General features: G+C 48.2%; 1 protein-coding gene across 2 annotated transcripts in view; it reads right to left on the bottom strand.

The window, feature by feature from the left end:
- Positions 1–334: 334 nt before the first annotated feature.
- KHDRBS2 (KH RNA binding domain containing, signal transduction associated 2) overlaps positions 335–12,801 on the bottom strand; it is a 130,589-nt gene continuing 118,122 nt past the window's right edge. The window contains exons 12-14 of one of the 2 annotated variants that reach the window (XM_061568955.1): positions 5,115–5,258; positions 2,975–4,460; positions 335–353 (exon numbers count right to left, since the gene is read on the bottom strand). The gene's annotated coding sequence lies outside the window, so the exon portion shown is untranslated. Of the gene's footprint in view, positions 354–2,347; positions 4,461–5,114; positions 5,259–12,801 lie in introns of those variants that run through there. The other variant, XM_061568954.1, reaches the window with a different exon arrangement.

Genomic DNA, 12,801 nt, shown 5'->3' with positions numbered 1-12,801 from the left:
TGATAGGACAATAGTCTGAGTCCATAATTGGCAATAAGTAACGGCAAAGCAGTTATAAGTGACTCACATAATTGTGCGCAGTTGCGTATACAACACACGACTTCCCTGGAGGCAAACACCTTCAGCGAGCGCGATGCCGATCACACAACGCGGTTCGAATTTGACCCTCGATCGATGGTTGCGCCATCGCCGCACACGCGTCGAATAAAAAGCAAGGGACAAGTCCTTACTTACCAACAACTCCTTACTAACAAGTCCTTACTTACTCACAACTCCTCTATCATTATTCATTGCTGGAGGGGTTGCCCCCCCCCCCACCTGAAAATCCTGGCTCCGCCATTGATTGCTCGAACCTGGTGGGGATGGGGTGGGTTTCGAGGTTGGGATGGGGGAGGTGTATTTTCCTTTGTTTATTATTTTGCAATATATATTTTGAACTGCGTAAACACCACGATAAACCGAGGGGGAGGCGGGGGGGGGGGCAAAAGGGATGATTCGTCATCGGTGGGAAAAGCTGGGGGTCCCATTCCTGTGATTTACATTTCCCCTCGTCCGCCTTGATCCTCAATGTGCGGATTGTGAAGAAGAAGAAGCAGCCGGAAAGGTGCCTTGACATTGACGATATAATTGGAGGATAATGACACTGACCCCTGTTTTGTATGCGAGGAAATTCATCAATTGATCCAAGTGACTCATTTGTCCAGACCGGCTTCCTCAACTGATTTCTGCACCCCCCCACCCCGCCCCCACCCCGCCCCCACCCTAGTTACAGCCTCATCTGACGTGCAAAATAATCATTGGTGGTGGTTCCTGTCCATTAGGGGACCACAAGAGATAATTTTGGAGGGTCCGGGTCACGGGGTCTTTCTGCTATCGGCGACGACGAAGAATGCTAAGAGCTATGAAGAAAGAAAAAAAATCTATTTTTCACGGATGTCCAGTAGAGGTATGTGAGAGAGACCTCCATCCTGCTGCGCGAGCGAGCGTCCAGCGAGTCGGAGTCAACCATCGTTCGCGTGGCGGTGTACGTGGTAGGTGGAGGGGTACGTGGGTGGGTGGAGATGTACGTGGGTGGCACCCAATGTAAACGTTGCGAGGTTGCTCTCCCAATCCCGGTGGTGTTAAATGATAAATGTGACCCGTTTGAATCACCGTGACACTTGAAATAAATTGTTTGTGTCGGGTGAGAGAGGGTTGACGACACAAAAAAATGTGAATGACAATATTGCTCATAAAAGCCGACGTATATAAAAAAAACACGTGTTAATGCCATCAATAGGAAACCTGCAAAGGGGACATGATGCCACAATGGGAATTAAGACCCACACTGTGGCTGATGATTGAAACGCACAAAACCTGTAAGTTGTGAATCGTCGTCGCGTGTGCTCAAAAGCGGTCATCGCCAGTTGGGACGTGGAATAAAATAACCAATCAGGGAAAAACATAACACGTGACGCGGATTACGACTCTCAAATTAAAATCACGCTAATTACACTCCGGTGGGTTATTTTTATTTGAAGCGCTAAATTTCGTTGAAAGCTGCCACAGCGGTGGAAACGGACTGGCTGTCCGGAGGGCGCCGAGGTCGAACGTTGGACGTTACTCAGATCCCAATCCCGCTGCCTCTGTCGAAACCAGCGGTGCAATTTGGTTCACCACCGTGAGTCGATCGGCAGGGCGTGTGTGCGGTGGGGTGAAGTGTGTGGGTAGTAAAATCAACAACAACAATAATAATATTCTTAGGTTTTTTCGGTAAAGTCACGTAGGTAAAAACATAAAAAAGTAAAATAAAATAAAAAATCACGACGTTTCGGAGGCAACACAAGCTTCCGTCTTTTATGTTTTTACCTACGTGACTTTACCGAAAAAACAATAATAATACAAATGTATAAAGCGCCCTTAAATAACACTGGTCAACACACCTTTTCTGGCATAAGGTATTCCAACGGGTTTAAGGTAATTTTGGGGTGCTGATTCCAAATCTGGCATCAGTTTTTGTCTATCACATTAGGTTTTTGAGATATCAAATATTGCATTTTCAATAAAAACTGCAGAAGAAAAATATTAAATAAATGTGGATATCTACATAAAATGATATTATAAACACACTATCCTAAAAATACAGCACCATATTTTAACACTAAAGCAGTCACTGACTGGCAACAACTTGCAATCATAAGTCACAGAGTTAATTTCGGGTAAAATCGATGAAAATGGGGTATGCCGATAGCATAAAAATGATGTGATAGAGCAAATCTGAGATGAAATTTGGAATCAGCACCCTGAAATTAGTCTAAAACAGCTGCAAAAGTCCAGGCCAGAAAAAAAAGATTTTTTTTTGTTGACCAGTGTAATCGTTCTCAATGACGCTATGCATGGCCAGGTGGAAATAGTTTAACATCAACCGAGGGAAGAAGGGGTTCGAAAGACGTTTGAAAATAACTGAAGAGAAAATGCCATTTTAAACAGACACGTTTTTTGTCGAGATTTGAAGTCTCGGAAGTCCCCTGACCTCGATGGGACAACGAGTTCCTGAGTTTAGCTGCCGCAATTGCAAAGGCAACAATCATGCCACGCATGTAACCTAGACCGTGGCAGTGAGCAAATGTGGGTACGCCCAGATTGTCTTGGGTGGGGCATTGGCTCAGCTCTTCATGGCTCCGTCGGTCGATAGAATGAGTACCAATTTGTGGGCTATTCAACAGTGGTTATCCTATAGATATGCCGGTGACCGGCATAGGAAAGTGGAATTCCCACCGCCGGCACTTTGCTGCACACGGGAGATTTGAGCACCGCTTCACTGCTCATTTGAGCAGGAAACAACTTTGACTTTGCTTCCCATCTCTTCCTAGACGTCTGACCGGCGTGCAAGAGCAGGCCAAATATCCTCCAAAGATGTGGCTCTGTAGATATCCGTCTTAGCAAGTTGCCCTTCCGTCAGCAGTGGCGTGAGCGAGTAATTGCAGGGCCGCACCTTTGCCATTCTGTGACATCCGCAGCCGCCCGTCTCGGCCACCCGCGCGGCGTCTCTCCCTCCTGGCTCCGACTGTCGACGCCGTCAGTGGCGTCCGTGGCGTCGGCGGAGCGAGCTCAAGGAACCGCAATGTCCGCAGAATTCGTGATGAGCGGCGACGGGGCCGAGCACTCAGCCCCCAGGGGTCGCTAGGAGCCGTGGGGGGGGGGAGAGGATCTATGCTGACGGAGGCACCGTGGCGCCGCAGGAAATTACGGAGCCAGGGAGGATGAGAACATTCAGCATGCGCCATCTTCGTCCTGGGTACACGCGGACGAATGGTGCTGGGTTCAAACAACAAAGGGGGGGCTTGGGTTTTAGTTGTTGTTTTGTTTTCTCTTTTTGGTTATTTTCAATTTTCAACGCTTTTCAAGCGAGGTTGAAAGCCTGAATGTATTTGCTCTGTTCGAGAGGGGGGGCGGGAAGCATGATAAAAACCTGTTAAGATGATCCAACAACTTGAGTGACATTCGAGTGTTTCGGTCGTGTTTTGCTACTCGGGGATTACCATATTGTAAAGTCTTCCACGTTGATCAAAGCGCTGCCCCAGAAAACCGCGGAGATGAAAAGTCGCTCCACACATGCGCGAGGGTTTGCCTCGGCGTTCGTCTCGCCACGGGGCGCAGGAGGGCACGAGCTGCCCCTCGTCGTTGACACTCAGTTGCTTCTGCTGGGCCACAAACGCACCGTGAAATGTATTTAAGAATACGCGCATTTTTCCTTTTGTTTCGTCGACGTTTTTCCTTTTTTTTTTATTACGGTGATTTATTTGAAATCCGTATGTCTCTCCCATTATCTCCAGTGCAAAGGAGTTGCACGTTGCATTCATTGGGCCTTTATCTGGTTACAGTTCATCCGTCTCTGTGTCCGTCTGTCTACCTGTGTCCATATGCTTCCTGTGCATTTGTCTAGTTCAGGAGTCGATAACCAAAATAACACGAAAAACCATTTTGCTTCGAATCCGGTTATAAACTCAATATTTAAAGAGCCGCAATGCACTGTGTGTGGTGAATACGAGACGGTCGGTCCTTAGTCAATAACTGTCACGAAGCGGCCCTTAAAGAGCCGCATGCGACTCGGGATCCACGTGTTGCCGACTTCTGCTTTAGAGTATAAATAACCGAATAAATTAAAATCAGTAAAATAAAAAAAAGACGGCTGCCCACAAGGGGGCAGTCATAAGAGCCGCAAGGGGGCAGCCAAAGAGCCACATGCTGCGCCGGAGGTGCAGGTTGCTGACCCCTGCGATGGTAAGCACGGGATGACGTTCCCAGGGCTTGCCGGGTGTTGTAGGCGTGGGGCAGCGAGGGGTGTTCCAGGAGATGGCGGTGCTGAGTGTCACCGTCCTCTTTGTTGATTGGTGTTCTGCGTTCTCCAACGTTTCCCAACGTGAAGACAAATCCCCATGGATGCAATTGGACGGCCAACTCAGTGTAGCAGGACCCTCCTTAAACAAACAAACAAGCAAACAAACAAAAACAGTCGTTGATATTTCTTCTCCAATGTACAACAGAGCCGCGCAGGTGCAAATTCAGAATATGTATGTCTACTGGAGAAATCCGATGAGCTATGAAACTCGTGTTTCACAGATGCCATCCTCGAGCCAGCCCATCAAAGACCCAGGAGGCACCAGGTGTTTGCGTTCCCCACTGCCCTGCGCTGCACTGTTTGATGAAATATGTAATGAAAATGACTAACCCCCGCCGCTAGCTCTACTGAGCCCAGAGGCAAATTCAGATGTCTTCTCGCGAGGCCAGAGTATTCCACGGTTTGGTTCAGGCTCGAATTCGCAAAATTGCCGCTGGAAAAACCACCTGTACCACAGGCTACTGGCACGGATCGGATGTGGCAGTGGAAAACGGCTACACGATGCAGCGAGGCTTCGTGCTGGGTAAAAGTATTGGCATTAATTATTAATATTTCCTTCCGTTCATGAATTTGTCACGCGCGGTAATTTGCAGCAAAGGACATTTCTCGTTGAGCAGTTGATTTAATTAGCGGCGTTATCAACACGGGAAGGAGGATAAATCACGCGGCCTGTGAAAATCCTTCAGCACCGTGCAGCGGGCTTTCACGGAGATTTGCGCACACACACACTCACGATTGCATTATCGTGGCACCAATCGTCACCTCCGCGAGTGACACGTCTGACACGTGTGACACCACCGTCGTGTCCCACGCGGCTCTCCCCGTTATCTTTTCCGTCGCATTGACGGCGACACGCGGCGACGGCCCGAAGGGAAACCTACAAGGATGAAATAAAAGAAAATAATAAAAACGCACTGCAGAATTGGGTCGATGTTGAAAACAAAAACAGTAACTTTTTGTGGTCGTGTTACTCCAAACATCAAAAAGCCTTCAAGAGAAAACACAAAAAAGCCCCAAACAACGGGAGATGAAGATCATTAGTGGCATAGGTCCCGGCGTATCGAGCCTTCGCCTTGGCAGGAGTCAGTCACGTGGGTCTCTTTGGTGGCACCGCGCCCAGATGAAAGCATTCAGAGGAAGCAACCCCCTCCATCCCTACCCGTGACTGGTCACTGGCTGAGTTCATCATCTCACCCCGTCGTGGACCGTACCGGTCGTCACTCTTTGTACTCTCCATATGTACAGGGTGCTTCAAAAAATGTTTTAACGTTTCTGAGAATGTGGCACGACAAAATCACGGGAAATGTTCCTCCGGGCTCACGAGACCACCTGGAGAAGATTCCAGACACGCGTTGACAATGATGGCGAACAAGTGGGAGACTTTTTGACTTTTTGAAGCGATTGACATACATTTGTTATCCTGTTATAGTATATTATACTATGTTATTTTTTTTCCATTAAAAACGACAGTCCCATATAAGTGTTATGAAGCAACCGGTATAGCTTTCTTGTTGTAGGGTTAGTTGGCGTAAACATACATGTGTCATATTCTTGGTTCTGTCGGTAAAGTCACGTAGAAGGGAAATAATAAAATAAAACAAATATAAAACATAATATAAAAATATTTGTATCATTTTATTATTTCCCTTCTACGTCACTTTACCGAAAGAACCAAAAACATGAATCCCTGCAGTCACGAAAGCTTTAAATCATAATCATACATATGTCGTTAAACCCGTCAACCACCGGACACAGCCAAATTAGTAAGGTTTGTCACGTGAACAAACCGTGCCAATCAGTTACTAGTTCACTACACGTTTGTGTCGGAGAGTAAACCCACAACATTTACAATTCGAGTACAGGACGACGTCTTATCGGTCATCACACCCCAGACTCATCAGGCGGCAGCCGGAATTGTGGAGAAGTCCTCCTGTTTCGCTCTTAAATAGACGGGGGAATAAAACAATGTGACACCTTCACTTTCTCTCCTCTCTGCTTCTCTTTCTGCCCAAATCAGAGCTTTAGTTGCTCTTCAGATCCCTTCACCGATACCGAACGCAGTGGGGCGACCCTCCCGTGTCCTGGTGCGGTCTCCTCTCCGTTTGCAAAGTTGATAATAATAATAGATTTATTCTTTGGCTCTTTCGGTAAAGTCACGTAGAAAGAAAATAAATTCAATAATAGAGTACGACGTTTCGATTGCAACACAAGCAACCGTCATCAGGTAGAACTAAATTTGAGAGAGAGACAAAACACAGACACGGAGACACACAGACACACAAGCAGAGAGAGACAACACAGACACAGAGAGAGAGACACACAACATAGACACACAGATATACACACAAGCAGAGAGAGACAACATAGAGACACACAGATAGAGACACACAACATAGATACACAGACAGACACACACGCAGAGAGAGAGAGACAACACAGAGACACAGAGAGAGACACACAACATAGACACACAGATACAACACAGAGACACACAGAGAGAGAGACACACAACATAGACACACAGACAGACACACAAGCAGAGAGAGACAACACAGACACACAGAGAGAGACACACAACATAGACACACAGACAGACACACAAGCAGAGAGAGACAACACAGACACACAGAGAGAGACACACAACATAGACACACAGACAGATACACACGCAGAAAGAGACAACACAGAGACACACACACAGAGACACACAACATAGACACGCAGATAGACACACAAGCAGAGAAAGACAACACAGAGACACACAGATAGAGACACACAACATCGACACACAGACAGACAGACACACAAGCAGAGAGAGAGACACACAGAGACACACACAGATAGAGACACACAACATAGACACGCAGACACACAAACAGAGAGAGCTAACACAGAGACACACACAGATAGAGACACACAACATAGACCCAGAGGAGAAAACATGTTTCCAATGTGATACAAAGTCATTCATTTCCTGCAACGAAATTGACGTAATTCCCATGCAGTCAGCGTGACATTGTGTTGGTGTTGTTCTCGAGACCGGGAGAGCGACAATCGACATTTGCTCGCCCCGTCGATAGCATCCATCGTATGCATGTAAGTTGAACTCAATTCACATCGCACGTAGCCAACCGTGCTAATCGCAGGTGCGGGCATGCGGTCACGAGGGGTTGTGAGATAATGGCTCGGGACTTCTGGGAAAGAGAAAGTGGTCGTGCCCTGCAAGTGTTGGCGTCGGTGGAATAATAAAGCTACATTACCAGGAGTTTTCGTGTGGACTCGCTTTAAAAAAAAAAACTTCGTGGAAGAATATCTATAATGATCTCAACCTTAATAGAGGTTTTTTTTTTTGTTAGATCGCGTAAATATATAAATGTGTCGTTAAAACCCGCCACCACCCGACACAGCCAACGAGTAAGGGTTGTCACGTAAGCAGAACGTGGCCAATACAGCACACCGGTGTGTTGGAGAGCCAAGCTACAACATTTACAAACTGAGTACGACGTTTCGACAGTAATTACCACTAGCTTCATCAGGCGACAGCCAGATTTGTGGAGAAGTCCACCTGTTTCGTTCCTTACATAGAGGCGTAGACTAGTTGGTTGTGTCGCGTGGTGGCGGGTTTTAACGACACATTATATATGTACGCGATCTAACCACAAAAAACCCTCTATTATGGACGATATTGGTCGCGAATAGCCTCCGACGTGTTAATCCTCAACCTGTAACGCGCCGCCGCATACCATCCGCTTACTCGCTCTCGAAGAGAGAGAGAGAGAGACTAAGGGGGGGGGGGGGGCACGAGGAAGAATCACAGACAAACGGGAAGGGCAGCAGCAGCAACCAGGTGATGAGCCGGCGGCAAATTCGCCCCACCCCCCTCCAAGCTCTGCGGTCCTCTCTATATAAAGACGCTTTCAGACAATTAATTAGTGTTCACACAGGGTGCTGAAAAAATGTGTTTTTTAACACTTCTGAGAATTTGCAATAATACCACGAGAAATGTGCCGCCTCTGGGCTCTAGAGACCGTCTGGAGAAGATCCCAGGCACGCGTTGACAATGACGGCGAACTTGTGGAAACTTTTTGAAGCTATTAACATACATTTGCGTTCATGTTGCAGTGAATCATCCGTTCTTTTCCCATTGAAAACGATAGTCCCATGCAAATGTTAACATTTTTTTGAAGCACCCCATACATTCGGTAGGAAGACGGAGAGAGCACACACAGCTGGAGGTCGGTCTGCACGTCGCTGCGCCGGGTCACGGGCAACTTCTCGACGCCCACGGGAGGGCAGTTTGGTGACATCGGCGCGGTGAGAGACCCACCAAACCCCATTCGCTGGCAGCACACAGCGCTCGATTCGCGGAGCCCGTAGCCGACTGTGTTGAACCGGCAGCCGTGGGGGCCCCCGATGTCAAATGCGAGTAATTGCCAGGGAATTGCTCCCACGTTGAGAGACTCCGGCTCGACAAAAGATAAGTAAATATCAAGGATAAATTTACCTCCAGCGCTCCGCCGCCGGTGGGCGTGGGGCGCAGAGGTCGTGCGGTCAAACCCCGCAACTTTCACTCCGAGGAAATGTCTAATTTAATTAGGCCTAGATTGGCAAGCGTTTATTTATTTATTTCCCAACCCATCTCTCTCGGCAGGACACGCTGTGTAATTAAGGCTCACATTAACCGCAGAAAAAAAAACCGTGAAAACCTCTCCGCTCACGTTTCTTTTTTGCGGCCGTGATTTTGCGCGGCATGAGCCCTCCCCCCCCCAACCCCTTTGTGGTTGCAAGCAACCTGTCAACCGCGTTTCTGAGTCCGCTAAGTCGTAGCGACCTCAGCGGTGAACACCCATTCATCATCATTCGAGTGCCACTTTTTTCTTTGCTCCACGCATTTTAAATCTTCTCAGCGGTCACCACGTGCGTTGTGATGGGCGGCTCGCCACGTGAGCGGGGACCGGTGATGAGATTTTAAGAAACTCGCTCCCCCCCCCCCCCATTGTTTCAAAGGCCACGCCAGCGAGATTGAATCCGAACCGCCGACCTCTGGATCCGCAAGTCCTGAGCGCTGCCAAATCGTCCAGGTAGATTCCTCAACGAGTCAAGCAACGCTTCTGTTTCTCTCTCCAGCAGCAAGAACACGAAATGTGGTCCAAAACTTAAAGGTTACTTTGGCAGTGGCGGCGAGCACACTGCAAATGGCTGGGAAGTATCCCAAATCTCTCCGTTCCTTCGGCGCATTGATAAATATAAAAATAAATGTGTAAGGACCCGATTAAGTCCTGAGCCCAATGAGCCATTGATTTCCCTTGGTTTTTTTTCCTTTCATTTTTGCCTACTCCCAGACTGAATTATCGTCCCCATCCTCTTGCCCTTCATACCACCGGGCCACAGACAGATAAAATAAAATGAAAGAGAGACAGCGCGGCGCAATAATGTTCATATATTAAGTCTCGGCTGAACACCCCATCGATCAAAGGGATAGGGTGTCAGTGATGGCAGGCTTTAACACGGGTTCTTTGATCGATCTGCTGTCCCCAGCAATATTAAATAAATAAAGTGTGTGGGTGGTGGGGGGGGCAGAGGGAGTTGAACAAAACTATATTATAAAATTTGGCAAGTCAAAAATAATGTTGGCCATTAATTGATAACTTAGCTTCACCACAGCCAGCACATACAACTAAAAGTAAACAATTTTTGTTATTGTACCAGGTAAAGCCCACTGAGCTATATAGCTCTTATTCAGAAGCGACCTGGCCACAAACCATAGCTCAACGATGTGGCTTATCACGTGGAAATTTATAGCCGCCAAATACTCTGAACGAATGTTGATTCCAAATGTGCAGGGAAAATCCGAAATACTCGGAGAAAAACCCACGCGACCACAGGGAGAACACGCAAACTCCAAATACACCGCCATCACGGTCAGGATCGAACCCACGACCTCCTCCATACCAGGTGCGGGAGTTAGCATCTCGCCATCGCGGCCCCCATGCTATGATGGGGGCTCAGGTGGTTCATTGTGATAGGGGCTCACGTGGTTCTTTGTGATGCGGGCCCCACGTGGTTCTTTGTGATGGGGATCACGTGGTTCATTGTGATGGGGGCCCCACGTGGTTCTTTGTGATGGGGGATCACGTGGTTCATTGTGATGGGGGATCACGTGGTTCATTGTGATGGGGGCCCACGTGGTTCATTGTGATTGGGGCCCACGTGGTTCATTGTGATGGGGGATCACGTGGTTCTTTGTGATGTGGGATCACGTAGTTCATTGTGATTGGCGTCACAGCTAAAAACAAACGCATGTGTCAAGTGGCACCTTTGAACATGTGACGTCGCTCTCCGCATTGTTCTCGGGGCGCGAGATGATTCGTCTCGAGTTTGTTGGGCGCGACGGCGGCTGCTGGCACGAGAAGGGGTTCATTTGTGACGGGCTAATACACGCGTGAGGGGTCGGGGGGGGGGGATCTACTCGATAAACATCTCGCAAACATCCACACGGCATCAGCTGATTGCTGTCGTCACGGTATGCCGGGGCAACCCGCTAGCGGGGATCATCAGTAGTTCAAGTTTGTTTTGCGAAACTATAAACTATTTTTATTTGACCCAGGTAAGCTCCATTGAACTATACAGCTATTTTTTTAGTAGCGACTTGGCCACGAATGATAGCTCAACGGAAGTGGCTTGAAATGTATAGCAGCGTGGATTTTACCTCCGGGTCCTCCAGTTTTCCCCTCCATATTTGGACTAAAACACGCGTTTAGAGTAATTGACTGCTATACATTTCGACACGATAAGCCACTTCGCGGAGATAGGCTTTGTTTGGGGTAGGTCACTTCTTAAAAAGATCTCGACAGCTCAGTGGGCCTTGCCTGCTTAAATAAAACTTAATAACAGAGTTCAACAACGGTCGATGTCGGTTAGTTTCGTATCGCAGCACGCCAACCGCTGCGCCACCGCTCCCTCTAAAAACACAAAAAACCCACACGCACGTGTCGTTTATCGCCGAGGGCAGCCCGTGGCGTGCACACTTCTCAAGTGGCAGGCGCAAGGTCACGTCGCATGGACATTTTTTTGGGGTGGAGGGGGGTGGAGGTCGGGGTGGGGGTGGAGGGGGGTGGGTTTGTAAAAAAACGCAGTGCGAGATTCCGTCGTCATCGTAAGGGCGAATTAGCAATGAGGCCGTATCTCGTAACGCCGGGAATCAATTAGCGGGCGGATTCATTAGCGCCCGAGGTAGTAATTACAAGTCGGCCAGCGGATGTGAGACGTGAGATGTTTCTACCCCCCCCCCCCATCCACGCCTGCCATCTCCCGGATCGATGCTGTTTTCTCATTCTCACCGACACCACTCAGAGCGTTTTCTCTGGCACCCCCTCCAGCCCCCCACCACCACGTCTCAGCCCTCAAAGATCACACGCGATACGATCGAGGGTGCTAATTCCTCCGTGACATATTTCCTAACAATGCGTGTCACATACACCCACAGACGCCGCCGTAGCTGTATTTGGAATAGAAGTTAGTTTTCTCACAAGGGCGAAAATTAATTTTATTTTTGTTTTAATTGGTGGCGTTTTTTGAAACTTCATCATTGTGGCTATCATCATCATGATCACCATCATCAGCAATGATCTATCCACAGCTGGATAGATCAAGCTAACGGCGTCTCACACTCGGTGTCACTCTGACGTCACAGCGTCTCACATGCCGTGTCACTCTGACCTCGTAGCGTCTCACACTCTGACCTCGCAGCCGGCGGCTGTCCCTGTGAATTCAGGATTAACGACACCTCTGACGGATTTGTCACGGACAGTTCGGATCGCCTCCGGATCACGAAGCTAGGCAAGAGCATTCTCTTGCCGTGAAGAAAAAACAAGAAAGAAAGAGGACATTCCCGTAAAATAGAAAAAAATCTTGTGAAATAAAAATACAACGCTGATATTTTAGCGACACGGAGCAATAAAGGAAGCAAAATGTGACGAGTCACAGGTTGTGTCAATACTCGAGGCGTCAGAGCCGAACGGTGAATCGAGCTGCGTGCAGCCGGACTCCTTGGCACACGTCGGCGAAAATGTCACGATAGGAGCCATCCATTGAGTAGGTAAGCAAAAATCTGTCAAAACTTGACCCTTCCTCCCCTCCCTGTAGGCACGCAGACTTTTTACACTCCCCCCTCCCACGCGTACGTACAGCCTGACGCACCCCCCCCCCCCGAATCCTATAGAACGGCCGATATTTAATCCAAGCAGAAACGATCAACGATAAATAATATTCACGTGTTTAAGCAAACGGAGAGTCCACAACTGGACTATCTAACTCATTTGAAGGCCAATGTAGACAAATTATTATCGAGGGCTTCACACCCCCCCCCGTTTCCTATACATACATTGTCAGTAGACCCCCCATACGCAAGCGGTACGCAT

This window comes from Lethenteron reissneri, chromosome 42 (genome assembly GCF_015708825.2).
Source record: "Lethenteron reissneri isolate LAM-NWPU_2019-01 chromosome 42, ASM1570882v1, whole genome shotgun sequence".
NCBI classification, from domain to species: domain Eukaryota; kingdom Metazoa; phylum Chordata; class Hyperoartia; order Petromyzontiformes; family Petromyzontidae; genus Lethenteron; species Lethenteron reissneri.
Note: the sequence above shows the minus strand (reverse complement) of the source record. Positions and strands in the feature narration are given on the sequence as shown.